A 14,641-nucleotide genomic window follows, 5' to 3' on the forward strand; every position below is an offset into this window, starting at 1 on the left:
TTCACCGTTCCCAGCCGATGGGAGCTGTGGGAAGCGGCAGGGGCTGCAGAGATGTGCTGACCACGGCTTCCCGCAGCTCCCATTGGCCAGGAACCACGGCCACTGGGAGCTGAGGGTGGCCGTGTAAATGTAAACAAACTGTCTGGTGGCCCGTCAGCAGATTCCCCTGATGGCCCGCGTGCGACCCGCGGGCCACAGGTTGCCCACCACTGCCTTAGAGAGATGGCTTCTTTGGATGCAGCAAGAGACTGTGATCTGGAGAGGGGCTAATATAATGTCTGTATCTATGGGTGGCCATTGTGGGGCAGTTTTTATTACATGCTAGTTCCCAGGGGGATGTGACTAGGGACTGGCTAATTTGCAGAGCTTCAATAAGGCCTCTAGGCCAGGGTTTCGGTGCTGGTGTAAAATGGCAAAAGAAGAGTATCCCAAAAGGAATCATTCACACAGGGACTTGAGCAGATATCAACTTGTCTGATTTAAAAATTTCTCACACATCTGCGATTTTCAGGGATTAATTAAAGATATATTTTTGGTTTTGGTTTTAATGAGGGTTGCTATGGCAACCACCACAGCTGTTGAGAAAGAAACAGGAAGGGGCAGACTCCTTGCCTGCAGTTTCAGTGGGACTGGAGGCAATCTATCCCTTCCACAATGGGCAATTGCAAAGCCATATATAAACCCCTCGAAGTCAAATCCTCCTTTAAGCCAATGGAGATAAAAAGTGCTCAGTACAATTTATCAAAAGGCCTCTCTCTGCCTGAATTACCCAATCTCTGTTTCTTTTCTTTGCGCTGACACGATAATTTTCTCTATATCGCTGTAAATTGAATTCTAATGAGAAAACCCTGCATTTAAATGTGATGAAGAGCTTTTCTCCTCTGAGATGGATGGGAATGTTGCATCCATTGTACAGGGAGAAGAGTGGATTACGTGTGGATCAAGGTGCATTAGAGAAGCTCATGGTTTCCTGGCCTCTGGCTATGACACTATCTCCCTTTCTGCTGGCCTTTTGCAGTCTGCACTCCTCACATCGCCGTGGCGCCAGCAGATGTTATGAGTTAAGCAGGTACAAGATGGATGATCTCTGTCCAATGGAAGTTGTGTGCGGGTCCATCAGGTAGCAGCTTTCTCTTTGAGTTACCAAGCACCGCAGCACTAAAGGCAGTGGAGGTACTGCCATAGACGCATGGAGTATCAGGGCTGGAAGGGACCCCAGGAGGACATCTAGTGCCACCCCCTGCTCAGAGCAGGACCAACCCCAGCTACATCATCCCAGCCAGGGCTTTGTCAAGCCGGGCCTTAAAAACCTCTCAGGATGGAGATTCCACCACCTCCCTAGGTAACCGGTTCCAGTGCTTCACCCCCCTCCTAGTGAAATAGTGTTTCCTAATATCCAACCTAGACCTCCCCCACTGCAACTTGAGACCATTGCTCCTTGTTCTGTCATCTGCCACCACTGAGAACAGCCGAGCTCCATCCTCTCTGGAACCCCCCTTCAGGTAGTTGAAGGCTGCTATCAGCCGAGATATAAATCTGGAGTCCTGGCCATTTTCAGTCATTGAAGATCCCATAGCACATCTCAGCAGAACCCCCATTCACTCCAGTGGAATGGCTGTACTTGTAACTAGTCTTACCGGGAGAGCTGGTCCAACTGTCCATTGAGAAGAAGCTATTAGGAAAATTCCATCCCTTTTTATCCTCTCTATAAATTGTCCATGAACAGATCACTGCTTTTCAAGTTTGTTTGTTGTTTGAAACTGGCAGAGTAGTTTTTTGCAATCTCTTTTGGCTGGTGGATTGCTCGCAAAGAGTTCGATATCCAGAATTTGCTATCCAAGCTTTGTGGCTGGTCACCTGAGTCACATGTTATTATATCGGTTCTCTGATTGGAGGACTGAAACTTTATCAATGGCTTCTGCCTGCGGCAAATTCTGTTTCTTGATGAAAGGACTTTGGGTGACTGGCTGGCATTGCTTTCTGTGAACGTCGCATAGACAAAGTTTGTTCCATATCCTGCTTATGGCAATGGAAAATAAATGGTCTCTAGCAGGCTGCAGCAAAACATGGTTTCTCATTTGGTTAGCTGTTGGCAAACAAGATTTCACACGATCTGATGTGCTGTCCCAGGAGGCAACACTGAGGATGCCCAGGTATGTATGGGATTCTTTCCTCATGATCCATTTGCAGAGGATACCTTGCACATGCATCACCCCCCAACTTCCCACCTGTGTGAGCTGCCTCTGCAGTTCTCTTCCCCCCCGACCCCCATGCACCCCATCCCAGGATCCCTAGGTCTGCGGATGCCTGCATGGGGAGCAGGAGGCTGCATGAACTGCGCTGCCAGTTCTGGGTGGCAGTGTGGAGGGGGATGCTTTGGCAGGCGTCCTGTGGAACTGCACTGACAGAGACCCCAGAGATAAGGACAGGGCCCCCAGGGCTGGTGAGGAGCCACAGGGCATCTGTGTCTGGATAGTGGATTCACTGTCTGTGGGGCTCACTGGGCATTAAAGGTGGGTTTGAACACCCCAGTGGGGCCCTGAAGGATAAATCCTTTCAGCAGAGGCAGAAGCAAGAACACAACTGAAAAGGGAATGTTACATACAAAAATGTGAGGAGGAGAGCAAGGGTTAAAGTGAGCTGGGACAGATGGGGTCATAGATCCGGCACTGGTGAGTGGGCCAGTGTCAATGCACTTGGACCAACTGCTGGCACTTAGTACCCCAGCTTGACATGGGATCTCTACAGGTGTCGCTAAGCTGGGTAAGCAGCACATCACCACTGAACAGAGGGGGAATTAAGGCACAGAAGGGGCAGTGATTTGTCCCAGGTCACACAGTGACTGAGTGGCAGGGCCAGGCATAGCATGTAGGTCTCTTGAATGCCCTATCCACTAGGCCGCACTACCTCCCTCATGGGGCAGTGAGAGACCCAGCCGGATGAAACCTCCCTGAGGGGTGGGCAGTGTTTTGGGACCAGCTGTATGCCCCTCAGTGAAGGGACTGTTAAACATCTGCCTTTGGGCTCTCGCGTGGTGCGTGCTACTGGGTGTGTCACCACAAATAGAGCTCTGCCGATCATTCATAGCAGAGCCCAGAACAGAGGATGCTCAGGTCTGGGGATCCAGGCCAAATTCTAAACACTGAGACGGCTCATCACGCTGCTCCCTTCTGTCCCCAAACCCCTAAAGCAAGCTGGGGTCCAGGCAAAATATGCTGCCAGAAAGGAGGCAAGGCACTAACCTCACTGGGCTTTGAGCTAAACCAGCCAAACCTCAGAAGGAAACTTCAACTGAGTTTCCCAGAGGGTGGAAGGATGGTCTTGTGGTGAAGGCACTAGCTGGGGACTCAGCAACTCTGGGTTCAATTTCAGGCAATACCTCCTGTAATGGCTCCTGGCCTAGCTGCACCACTGCCCTTTCTCAGTGTCTCACCAAGTGCCCCCGCCGCTCCCCTGGGTTTTGGGCCTTGGGCCTTTACCTCTCCCAGTACTCACTCTGAGACCAACCATGACTACTTCAGCAGGTCCAACAGCATGCAGCGCCCGCAAGTCCCTTTTCTCCGGGAGCCGGCTCAGCAGACATTTGCCAGGAGATGGAAGCAAATGCTTCAGAACAAAGCACCACTTATTCATTACCCAAAGGTCTCAAGCCTACAGAGCAAAGGGCAAAACCCTAGAAGGCCACGTGGGTCTTCCTTACCCCTTGGTAAGCCCCCCTCAATCCAGCTGACTCCACCTCTGATCGAGAGAAACAGCCCGTATTGCAGCCCCAGGTGCCCTGCCTTTGCGGGTATGTCTGTGCGGGGATACAAGCCCCGCAGCACAGCTGGGGCTGGCCCAGGCGCTGACTCAGGCTCCCTTGGACTATGGGGCTAAAAACCACTATATAGATGTCCAGGCTCAGGCTAGAGCCTGAGCGCTGGGACCGTACATCCTCTTAGGGTCCCAGAGCTCGGGCTCCAGCCTGAGCCCAAATGTCTACACTGCAATTCTCAGCCCTGCAGCCCGAGTCAGCTGACCTGCGCCAGCCACCGTTTTTTCATCCCTGTGTAGACATAACCCTGTGTGTCTCAGTCAGACTGTCAGCTTTTCCACTCACACTTCCTGGCCAGCCGGTCTGCTCACCCAACCCCCTCCTCTTTCCCTGGGTTTTTGATCTTAGGCTTTGTCTTGAGAAGAGTTCCCCTTCTAACCTGGATGGAGCCGGCTAGGCAGTTTCTTGCCTCATTCTTATCTTAACTTCGTTGAAGTTGTGTACCTGAGGTTGTCTTGGTTGTGTCATTACTTTACCTTTCCTGCCCCAATCTTTAATAATGTCGTTACTGCCTCCTTTGATTTAAGTGGGATACCGGGAGGAAGCACGAGCAGGAGCATGCGAAAGGGGAGGGCTCCTGCCTCAAACTGAGAAAGAGGGAGGATCAGCGAGTTATCTCAAGTGCCTATACACAAATGCACGAAGCCTGGGAAACAAGCAGGGAGAACTGGAAGTCCTGGCACAGTCAAGGAATTATGATGTGATTGCAATAACAGAGACATGGTGGGATAACTCACATGATTGGAGTACTTCAGAGTAGCAGCCGTGTTAGTCTGTATTCGCAAAAAGAAAAGGAGGACTTGTGACACCTTAGAGACTAATCAATTTATTTGAGCATGAGCTTTCGTGAGCTACAGCTCACTTCATCGGATGCATACTGTGGAAAATACAGAAGATGTTTTTATACACACAAACCATGAAAAAAATGGGTGTTTATCACTACAAAAGGTTTTCTCTCCCCCCACCCTACTCTCCTGCTGGTAATAGCTTATCTAAAGTGATCACTCTCCTTACAATGTGTATGATAATGAAGGTGGGCCATTTCCAGCACAAATCCAGGTTTTCTCCCCTCTCCCGCAACAAACCCACTCTCCTGTCGGTAATAGCTTATCTAAAGTGATTCCCCCACCTCCCACTGTTCCTCAGACGTTCTTGTTAAACCCTGGATTTGTGCTGGAAATGGCCCACCTTGATTATCATACACATTGTAAGGAGAGTGATCACTTTGGTTTCCTCCAAAGGGCCTCAGGAAGCCCACTTTAGCTTCCACAAATCTATGTGCTAAATGTATTGGTGCCTCACTAGTCACCCCATGTGCATCATAAGTTAACCGTTTTACTGGTCTTATCACCCTGTCTCGTCTATTGAGAATCTCTGTTGCCGAGGTAGGGGGAACATCCTCTTGAGTGACGGATGGAGAGGCTTCCTTTGAGGGTCTTTTGGCTACTGGCGTAGGCCCCTGCACTCCTAGTTCTAACGCTGGAGGGTCCAAGATGCCCAGGACATCCTCTACTTGTGTGTCTCCACTGTCCAATAACCTGTGTGTGTCATCACACGGGGGTCTCATCAGCGGCACAGGGGTGTCAGAAATGGGCCTAAATAATTCCGCCATGGGGTTTAGGGCGGAAGAGGGAGAACTCTCATTTGGTTCAGCTGATCGAGACTGAAATCTTGTCTCCATCCCAGGATACACCAGGGTTGTGTCTGCGGTCTGCGTTCTTCCGAGCCACAGCGGTAGCTAAATAATAAGCATCATATAGCTTTTCTCTTAGTCAGGATACATATTGCTGATGAGTTTCATAGCTATCTCCATCCTCTGATACACCAAAGCACAAGTCTATGGGTAATCTTGGTTCTCGCCCAAACATCAAGAGATATGGGGTGACTCCCGTAGCATCGTTCTTTGTGGCATTGTAGGCATGCACCAGAAATGCGACATGCTGGCTCCAGGCAGCCTTCTGCTCTCGTCGCAAAGTTCCCAACATATCTAATAGGGTTCGGTTGAACCTCTCTGGCTGAGGATCACCTTGGGGGTGATAAGGCGTTGTCCTAGACTTTTTAATTCCTGCTATCTTCAGCACCTCCTTCAGAAGGTGACTCTCAAAATCCCACCCCTGATCAGAGTGTATCTGAGCCAGGAATCCATAGACTGAGAAATATTTGTCCCACAATATTCGAGCGACGGTGGTGGCCCTCTGATCACGTGTGGGATATGCCTGTGCATACCGTGTAAAATGGTCAGTCACTACTAGAACGTTCCCAATATTCCTCTTGTCTACCTCTACAGACAAGAAATCAATGCATACCAATTCCAAAGGTTTGTTGCTGGTGATGTTCTTGAGATATGCAGCCCTCGTGGGCAGAGTTTTCCTTTGAAAACATCGAGCGCAAGTCTCACATTTCCTGCGAACATCTTCAGCCATTCGGGGCCAATAGAACTTACTACAAATAAGTTCCAGGGTCCTCTCCATCCCTAAATGCCCAAAGTCATCATGCAGGGCCCTCATGGCCAGGGCTCTGTACTCTTTTGGCAGTACTAGTTGTGCTCCTTGTTTTTGTAAAGGGTCGGTGGTCATTTGGTGTAGCACTCCCTGAATCAGTTTTAGTTTGGTCCATTCTCTCAATAGTAGTTTACCCTCCGGGTTAGGTGGGACAACCGCAGCTGGGCTTCGCCCCTCCCTTTCGGCAAGTAGTGTATCACGAATGTCAATATCTTGCCGCTGGGCTTCTTGCCAGTCAGCCGCATTGAGCATGGGCAAAGGAGATTGGTGCAATGCAATATAGTTCACTGAAGCAGAAAGCATGCATTCAGGGGGCAGGCCCAAAGCTTCTGCAACACATCCCTGAAGGCTCTCACGGGCCTCTGGCTCTCGGCGACTCACACTGCAAATAGCTCTCACTCCATCTGTGGGTATCACAGCAACCTCTGGGGCCTGTGGACGCTTGGACAATGCATCTGCATCCACACTGCTTCTCCCTGATCGGTACTGAATGCTGAACTCATAGCTAGCCAAGGCGGCCACCCATCTCTGCCCTGTAGCATCCAGCTTAGCACTTGTTAGCACATAAGTCAGTGGATTGTTGTCTGTCCACACCTGGAACTGAGCACCGTACAAGTAGTCTCGAAATTTCTCAGTGATGGCCCATTTCAAGGCCAAGAACTCCAGCTTGTGGGTGGGATAGCGAGTTTCACTATCAGACAATCCTCGGCTGGCAAAGGCTACAGGTTTATGTTTGCCTTCCACTTCCTGGTACAGGACTGCTCCCAGACCCTCCAAACTGGCATCAGTATGCAGGATAAATGGTTTGTTTGGGTCAGCAAAAACTAGGACTGGAGCATGAGTTAGGCAAGTAATGAGTTCTCGAAAAGCCCTTTCACATCTCTCATCCCACCGTGGCCCAAATGGTTCAAAGGGGCCATAGTGTCTCTGCACAGAAGGCTTTGGGGACCTCCCCTTATTCTTGATCTTAGATTTGTTCTTGTTGGACTGATGTCCCCTGGTAAGATCGTTCAGAGGCTTTACAATCGTAGCATAGTTTTTCACAAATCTGCGGTAGTAGCCACTAAATCCAAGAAAGGTCTTGAGTTCTCTGTAGTTACTCAGACGTGGCCATGTAGTGAGTGCTTCTATTTTATCAGGGTCAGTACTCACACCCTCTTGGGACACGATGTGACCCACATACTTCACTGAGGTTCTACAGAACTGGCATTTGTCAATTGAAAGCTTTAGACCATAATCCTCCAACCTATCAAGCACTTTAAGAAGTCTTTCTTCATGCTCCTCTAAGGTTCTTCCAAACACAATCAGGTCATCCAAATAAACTAACACTTGCAGTAAATTCATGTCTCCCACAACTTTCTCCATGGGACGTTGAAAGGTGGCAGGTGCTCCAGAAATCCCTTGGGGCATGCGTTCGAACTGATAAAACCCTAATGGGCAGATGAAGGCTGTCTTCTCCTTATCTTCTTCTCCCAGAGGGATCTGGCCTTTTATGATGAGATTATTGGTTCTGTGGATGAAGGGAAAGCAGTGGATGTATTGTTTCTTGACTTTAGCAAAGCTTTTGACACGGTCTCCCACAGTATTCTTGTCAGCAAGTTAAGGAAGTATGGGCTGGATGAATGCACTATAAGGTGGGTAGAAAGCTAGCTAGATTGTCGGGCTCAACGGGTAGTGATCAATGGCTCCATGTCTAGTTGGCAGCCGGTGTCAAGTGGAGTGCCCCAGGGGTCGGTCCTGGGGCCGGTTTTGTTCAATATCTTCATAAATGATCTGGAGGATGGTGTGGATTTCACTCTCAGCAAATTTGCGGATGATACTAAACTGGGAGGAGTGGTAGATACGCTGGAGGGTAGGGATAGGATACAGAAGGACCTAGACAAATTGGAGGATTGGGCCAAAAGAAATCTGATGAGGTTCAATAAGGATAAGTGCAGGGTCCTGCACTTAGGACGGAAGAATCTAATGCACCGCTACAGACTAGGGGCCGAATGGCTAGGCAGCAGTTCTGCGGAAAAGGACCTAGGGGTGACAGTGGACGAGAAGCTGGATATGAGTCAGCAGTGTGCCCTTGTTGCCAAGAAGGCCAATGGCATTTTGGGATGTATAAGTAGGGGCATAGCGAGCAGATCGAGGGACGTGATCGTTCCCCTCTATTCGGCATTGGTGAGGCCTCATCTGGAGTACTGTGTCCAGTTTTGGGCCCCACACTACAAGAAGGATGTGGATAAATTGGAGAGAGTCCAGCGAAGGGCAACAAAAATGATTAGGGGTCTAGAACACATGACTTATAAGGAGAGGCTGAGGGAGCTGGGGTTGTTTAGTCTGCAGAAGAGAAGAATGAGGGGGGATTTGATAGGTGCTTTCAACTACCTGAAAGGGGGTTCCAAAGAGGATGGCTCTAGACTGTTCTCAATGGTAGCAGATGATAGAACGAGGAGTAATGGTCTCAAGTTGCAGTGGGGGAGGTTTAGATTGGATATTAGGAAAAACTTTTTCACTATGAGGGTGGTGAAACACTGGAATGCGTTACCTAGGGAGGTGGTAGAATCTCCTTCCTTAGAGGTTTTTAAGGTCAGGCTTGACAAAGCCCTGGCTGGGATGATTTAACTGGGAATTGGTCCTGCTTCGAGCAGGGGGTTGGACTAGATGACCTTCTGGGGTCCCTTCCAACCCTGATATTCTATGATTCTATGGTAGTATCCACTTCGAAGATCCAACACAGAGAACCACTGGCTTCCAGCAAACAGTCTAAGGCATCTTGCACTTGAGGCATAGTGTACTGGTCGACCACAGTACGGCTGTTTAGGGTGTGGTAGTCAATACACATCCGGATTTTCCCATTCTTTTTACGGACTACCACAATGGGTGAGGCGTATGGGTTGCGGGACTCTGTAATGATGCCATTCGCAGCCAGCTCCTGAAGATGATGTCGCACATCTTCCATCTCAGAGAGAGCAATCTTCCTAGATCTCTCCCTGAGAGGTCGAGAGTCATGTAGTCTGATATTGTGCTCTACTCCTTTTGCACATCCCACATCCCACTCATGCAGTGAGAACACCTTGGAACTTTCACAAAGTTTCTTCCTCAGGCGATCTTTCCAGTCCTCGGACACTGGTGAATCTCCAAAGTCAAACTTTGCTGGGTCTATTGTCAGAACTTGAGTTTCACACTGGGGTTTTACAATCGACTCAGGTTCAAAGAGGTCTGCTATCTTTTGTCCTTGCTTCACAACAACATCACGACCCGTTTCATTAGCAATCAGTATAGTCACCCTTTCCTGGGCGTCAGCAGGTAGGGTTATGACTCCACTGGGGACCAGCACTCCTTCAGGGAGCTCTCCTCCCATCGGCTGCTCTATCATTGCTAACGTCCCTTTACTGCCTTTCAGCCAGGTACTCATGACAAGCACTTCTTGCTCTGTCCATGCAGGCACTACTAAGGGGTCGTGCCCGCGTACTTCAGTGCCCCAAGCAGTAGCTCAGATGTGTCCCTTTTAGCGCTCTCAATTTTCCTATAGGCTTCAGCACAAAGCGTATGGATCATCAGGGTATTCAGGTACTGGTCCCCAGCCCGCCTTCTGCAGTAATCCACGAGTACCTTGAAGAGACTGGAGTTGGTCCCTATCAGCACAGACACATCAGAGGTCCCTTTAGGGTCAGGGCATATTAACGCAGCTGTGTCTACCTCTTCTCTTACCCCAGCAACCTCCTCTGGGAATTCCAGGTGCAGTATGACATACCCTTGGTAGGTGTATTCATCCATGCTGAGGCCGCACAGGCCAAGGCCAGTCAGTGGCTGTATAGGCAGGTGACTAAGCATCTGTTCGTAGAATGACTGAAATATAATAGTCACTTGAGATCCAGTGTCAAGCACTGCTTTACACTCCACCCCTTCGATCCTCACCATGACCTCTGCTCGAGGCCCTATCAGTCCTGCGGGGATCTCAGCTGGACAGTCTTTTCTGGGGGAATCTTCAAATCCTGCAGACCTAGGGGGTCCCCGTCCCCAGACCCTCTGGCAGCTACCGGATCTCTCCCAACTGATCCTCAGCTTTCCATACACTAAGGAGGGGTTTTCTTCATTACGGCACTTGGCAGCACTGTGTCCATCCTGACCACATCGGTAGCAGAAGAACTGACCTTTCCCCCTTCGCCTGGGTGGGATGGTGGCTCTAAGTGTGGGCTTCTCAATCGCCACAGTTTGAGGCTTCTTATTCCTGGAAGTCTTAACTCGGTCAACGGTACTTTGCAGCTCAGCTATCCATTCTATCAGGACCTGCATTTGTTGGGCAAGTTCCTCTCTGGTGCTCACCATCAGTACACTGGCCGTATGCAGTGGTGTTGTGCTGGCTGGATCCGATGTTTGGGCTTCCCAAAACTCACTAGCAACCTGCCTTTCTTCCTCCTCTCTGACCTCTTTTATCAGCTGGGAGTAACTTGGGGGATGTTCCTGTCGTTTTCTTAGCTGAAGATGAAGTAGAATCGGGTTCTGATACTGAGTTCCTCTTACAATTTCAGCCAGTCTGGTCTGATCCATCTGCTCAGCAGTCACTGCTCCCCTCATGACAGCTCTCTGAAGCAGTCTCTCCAGCCTCTGTATGTAGGCTGAAGCCTTCTCGCCCTTTTGCTGTCGGGAATTAAGGAACTTACAGTAGCTGTCTTCAGGGCCCTCTATGCTCCCAAAGGTGTGTTCAAGGGCCTCTAGGCAGTCCTTCACACTGACCCCAGGGTCAATGAGCTTCAGGGTGCGAATCACATCTAATGCTGGACCGCCAAGGCTCTCTATGAGGCATCTTCGCTTTTCTGCATCTGGTACGGCCCACTCTTGCAGCATTTCAGTGGTATGCTCTAACCAGGGTTCAAACTCCTTCTCCCCAGCAAATAATCTTAACTTACGACAAGAGTTTGACACAGCATGGGACAGCACAACCTTTTCCAATGTTTGCCCCAGAGCTTTTGTCCAATCATCAGCCGAGGCTGCAGCCTCTGAGCTAGAAGCTGCTGAGCCAGGGCCCAACAAACCTGACATATTAGCCATTATACAAACAGTAATTTCCTCAAAATATAAGCACAAACAAAATATAAATTGTTTCCCAATGTAGTGGATCACTCAACAGGTGCTTGCGAGGGGTACTGACCCAGGGATCCCAGACGAGCCCCCAAAAATGTAACCCTTCTGCCTGTCAGAGTTGGCAGCAACAAGGGCCGGATTCAATATCTAGGGGATTCATTCCAATAACACAATGCAAACCGGCTCGAGCCCCCACCCAGTGACCTGGGACAAATATATACCACCCCCGCTGGGCGCCTCCAAGGGGCAATACTTCCCCTCTCGCAAGCATATAGTCTGAGTGTAGCAAAAAGCCTTTTAATAACAGAGAGAAACAATGTGGCATTATGTTGGGGAAACACCACCAACAGGATTCGTAACACAACCCATGAGCAAAAAAACCACCCCAAGCAAATTGGGGCATGCCCCTTTCCCTTTGGTTCTTGAGTCCAGCAACCCCAAATCACCCAAAGTCCCAAAAGTCCAATGGCCCAGAAGTCTCTGTCCCTGGTCAGGGCAGCCCCAGAGTTTGAAAGTTTATCTGCAGAGCTTTACCTCCCAACCTGGGTGGAGATGGGGGGGGCGGGGAGAGAGGTAAGGGGCACCTTCCATGATCTGAAGCTGACCGCCCCACAGCTCCATAGGCCTTCGCTCCGCTCTGCCCTGCCCCACCAGCCGCCCCATAAACTGCTTCACTCAGCTCCGCTGCCCACAAGCAGCTCCTGCCGTCCCACAAACTGCTCCACTGCACATCCCACAAGCAGCTCCCGCCGTCCTATGAACTGCTCCACCAGCCTGTCCACAAGCCACTCCAGCCCTCCCGCAAACTGCTCCACAATAGATCTTCAGGCTTCCCCACTGCTTAACACAACGCTCAGTGATTTCACCTCTTAGTCAGTTCAGCGCTTTGGTGAATTCAGCTTGTAGTAGGGGAGCCTCCGTGCTGGTGCACCATTAGCCCAAAGTGAGCTCAGCAGCCCGTACCTAGCCTCCTAATGGAATCAAAAGTAGCTCTGATACTCCACAGTGGAGAGAGGAGGAAGTGCAATTAGTATGTAAGGCCCTCACCCAGGGGCCCATACCACCAAGTATTAATACTCATCCCCAACCTCTCTCAATTCACAGAGTTTTGGAACCCATGACCCTTGCCTAGCGAGTGCTACTTAGTTGATGGTGAGTCCCTCCATCATAACAAAAGGCCCAGTACAGTTCCAAGCACAGTTCCCACAATCAGGGTAATAACAATTTATTCTTCCTGCCCCAATAACAGAGACACTGGGGATCCCACAGCAGCCAAAGTGACCATTTGGGCAGCTATGGCCTCATTCTAGGCAGGGTGGGTGTGCCTATGCAAATGAGATCGGCCCCTGAAGTTCTTTTCCACAACTTGCCACACGTAACCACCAGATGTCAGGGTGGAGCTCATCCTGACACTGCTTACACAAATGTCCTTGTTTACACTGGAGCTGAATTTGGCCACGACAATGAAACTTGCTGTCTCCTTGATATTATTTACTGGATTCGTGTCCATAGTTGCAGTTGCAGTTTTTTGGACAGTGACTCACATTGTATGGTTTGGAAGCATCTTAAATTCAAATTCCACAGTAAAACTTGAGCCAACAGATGTCAGGCAGAAACTAATGAACCAGTCAGAGGCCCGAGGAAGAAATCAGTCAGTCATTGGTCTTGTTTTTCCTAGAACGGTTAATTCCAAATATTCAACCTAAATTGTAAACAAAGTTTGCAGTAACTATTTTAAAAAGCAATAATACGAGTGTGAGATTGAACTTTATGCCTCCTTAGAGAAATAGGACCAGGGCCCTACCATGAAAAACATGTCACAGACCATGAAATCTGGTTTTCCTCCTTGAAATCTGGTCTTTTGTGCTTTTACCCTATACTATACAGATTTCACAGGGGAGACCAGCGTTTCTCAAACTGGGGGTCCTGACCCAAAAGGGAGTTGCAAGGTTATTTTAGGGGGTCACAGTATTGCCACCCTGACTTCTGCGCTGCCATCAGAGCTGGGCAGCCAGAGAGCGGCGGCTGTTGGCCGGCTGCCCAGCTGGGAAGGCAGCGCCCTGCCAGCAGCAGCACGGAAGTAAGGGTGACAATTCCATACCCTGCCCTCCTTCCTTCTGCACTGCTGCCTGCAGAGCTGGGCGGCTGGAGAGCGGCGGCTGCTGACGGAGGGCCCAGCTCGGCAGGCAGCAGTGCAGAAGGAAGGGTGGCGATACTGTGCCATGACATCCTTCCTTCTGCGCTGCTGCTCACAGCAGCGCTGCCTTCAGAGCTGGGCTCCGGGCCAGCAGCCGCCGCTCTCCAGCTGCCCAGCTCTGAAGGCAGCGCCGCCACCAGCAGCGGCGCAGAAGTAAGGGTCGCCGTACCACAACCCCCCACAATAACCTTGTGACCCCCACCCACACGACTCCTTGTTGGGTCAGGACCCCTACAATTACAACACTGAAATTTCAGATTTTAATAGCTGAAATGATTAAATTTATTATTTTAAAAATCCTCTGACCATGAAATTGACCAAAATGGACTGTGAATTTGGTAGGGCCCTAAATATAACTGATCAGTTGGCCCAGAACATCGCTTGCTGGAAGAAAATTGCTCCTAATGTTGGAGAAGTAGCTTGTAAGTGCAGGGTTGTTACTGAAGCAGTTGCTCTCTGCATTGTTCTGTACGAGGCCCAGGATAGGGAGCACTCTGAGATACAAAGGGGTAGCATATAGCATGGGCCATGTAAGAGGTTGATTGGAGCCCCTCAACCAATGTTCCCTCTAATTTTTAACAGGCTGTGTGCGCAAAAAATTTCTTCTGTGCCACCACCGAAGCAAAAACAAACAAACAAACAAAAACCCCGGAGTGCACATGGTGTTTCGCCGTGTGTGCGGGCTTTAAGATCTGTGTGCACGCACAGCTTAGAGGAAACAGTGCCCACAACCATAAGAGACTTCGCTAACTGCAGCAGTTCTTGAGATGCAAATTGCAACTCAACTCCCCACCAGCAGAGGGAGCAGAAAGAGAAGCAACTCATAGCCCTATGTAGGTACCAGTATTTAGAGAGGGAGATGACAGCCAGTTAAGATGACCTCAAAACAGTTGAGGGCACACAGGTAGACACACAAGCCAAGCATGGTGTGAAGAAGGTTCAAGGTCTGGAGCAACAGGTATCGACCCTGCGTTGCATAAGAGAATCTGAAGATTTCCTGGACAGACGTCAGGATATGCTTCTACGGGCACAATGTTCTGAAGATTCAGAGCAGGC

The sequence above is a fragment of the Lepidochelys olivacea genome (genome assembly GCF_965140295.1).
Source record: "Lepidochelys olivacea isolate rLepOli2 genome assembly, chromosome: 19".
Classification (NCBI taxonomy): domain Eukaryota; kingdom Metazoa; phylum Chordata; order Testudines; family Cheloniidae; genus Lepidochelys; species Lepidochelys olivacea.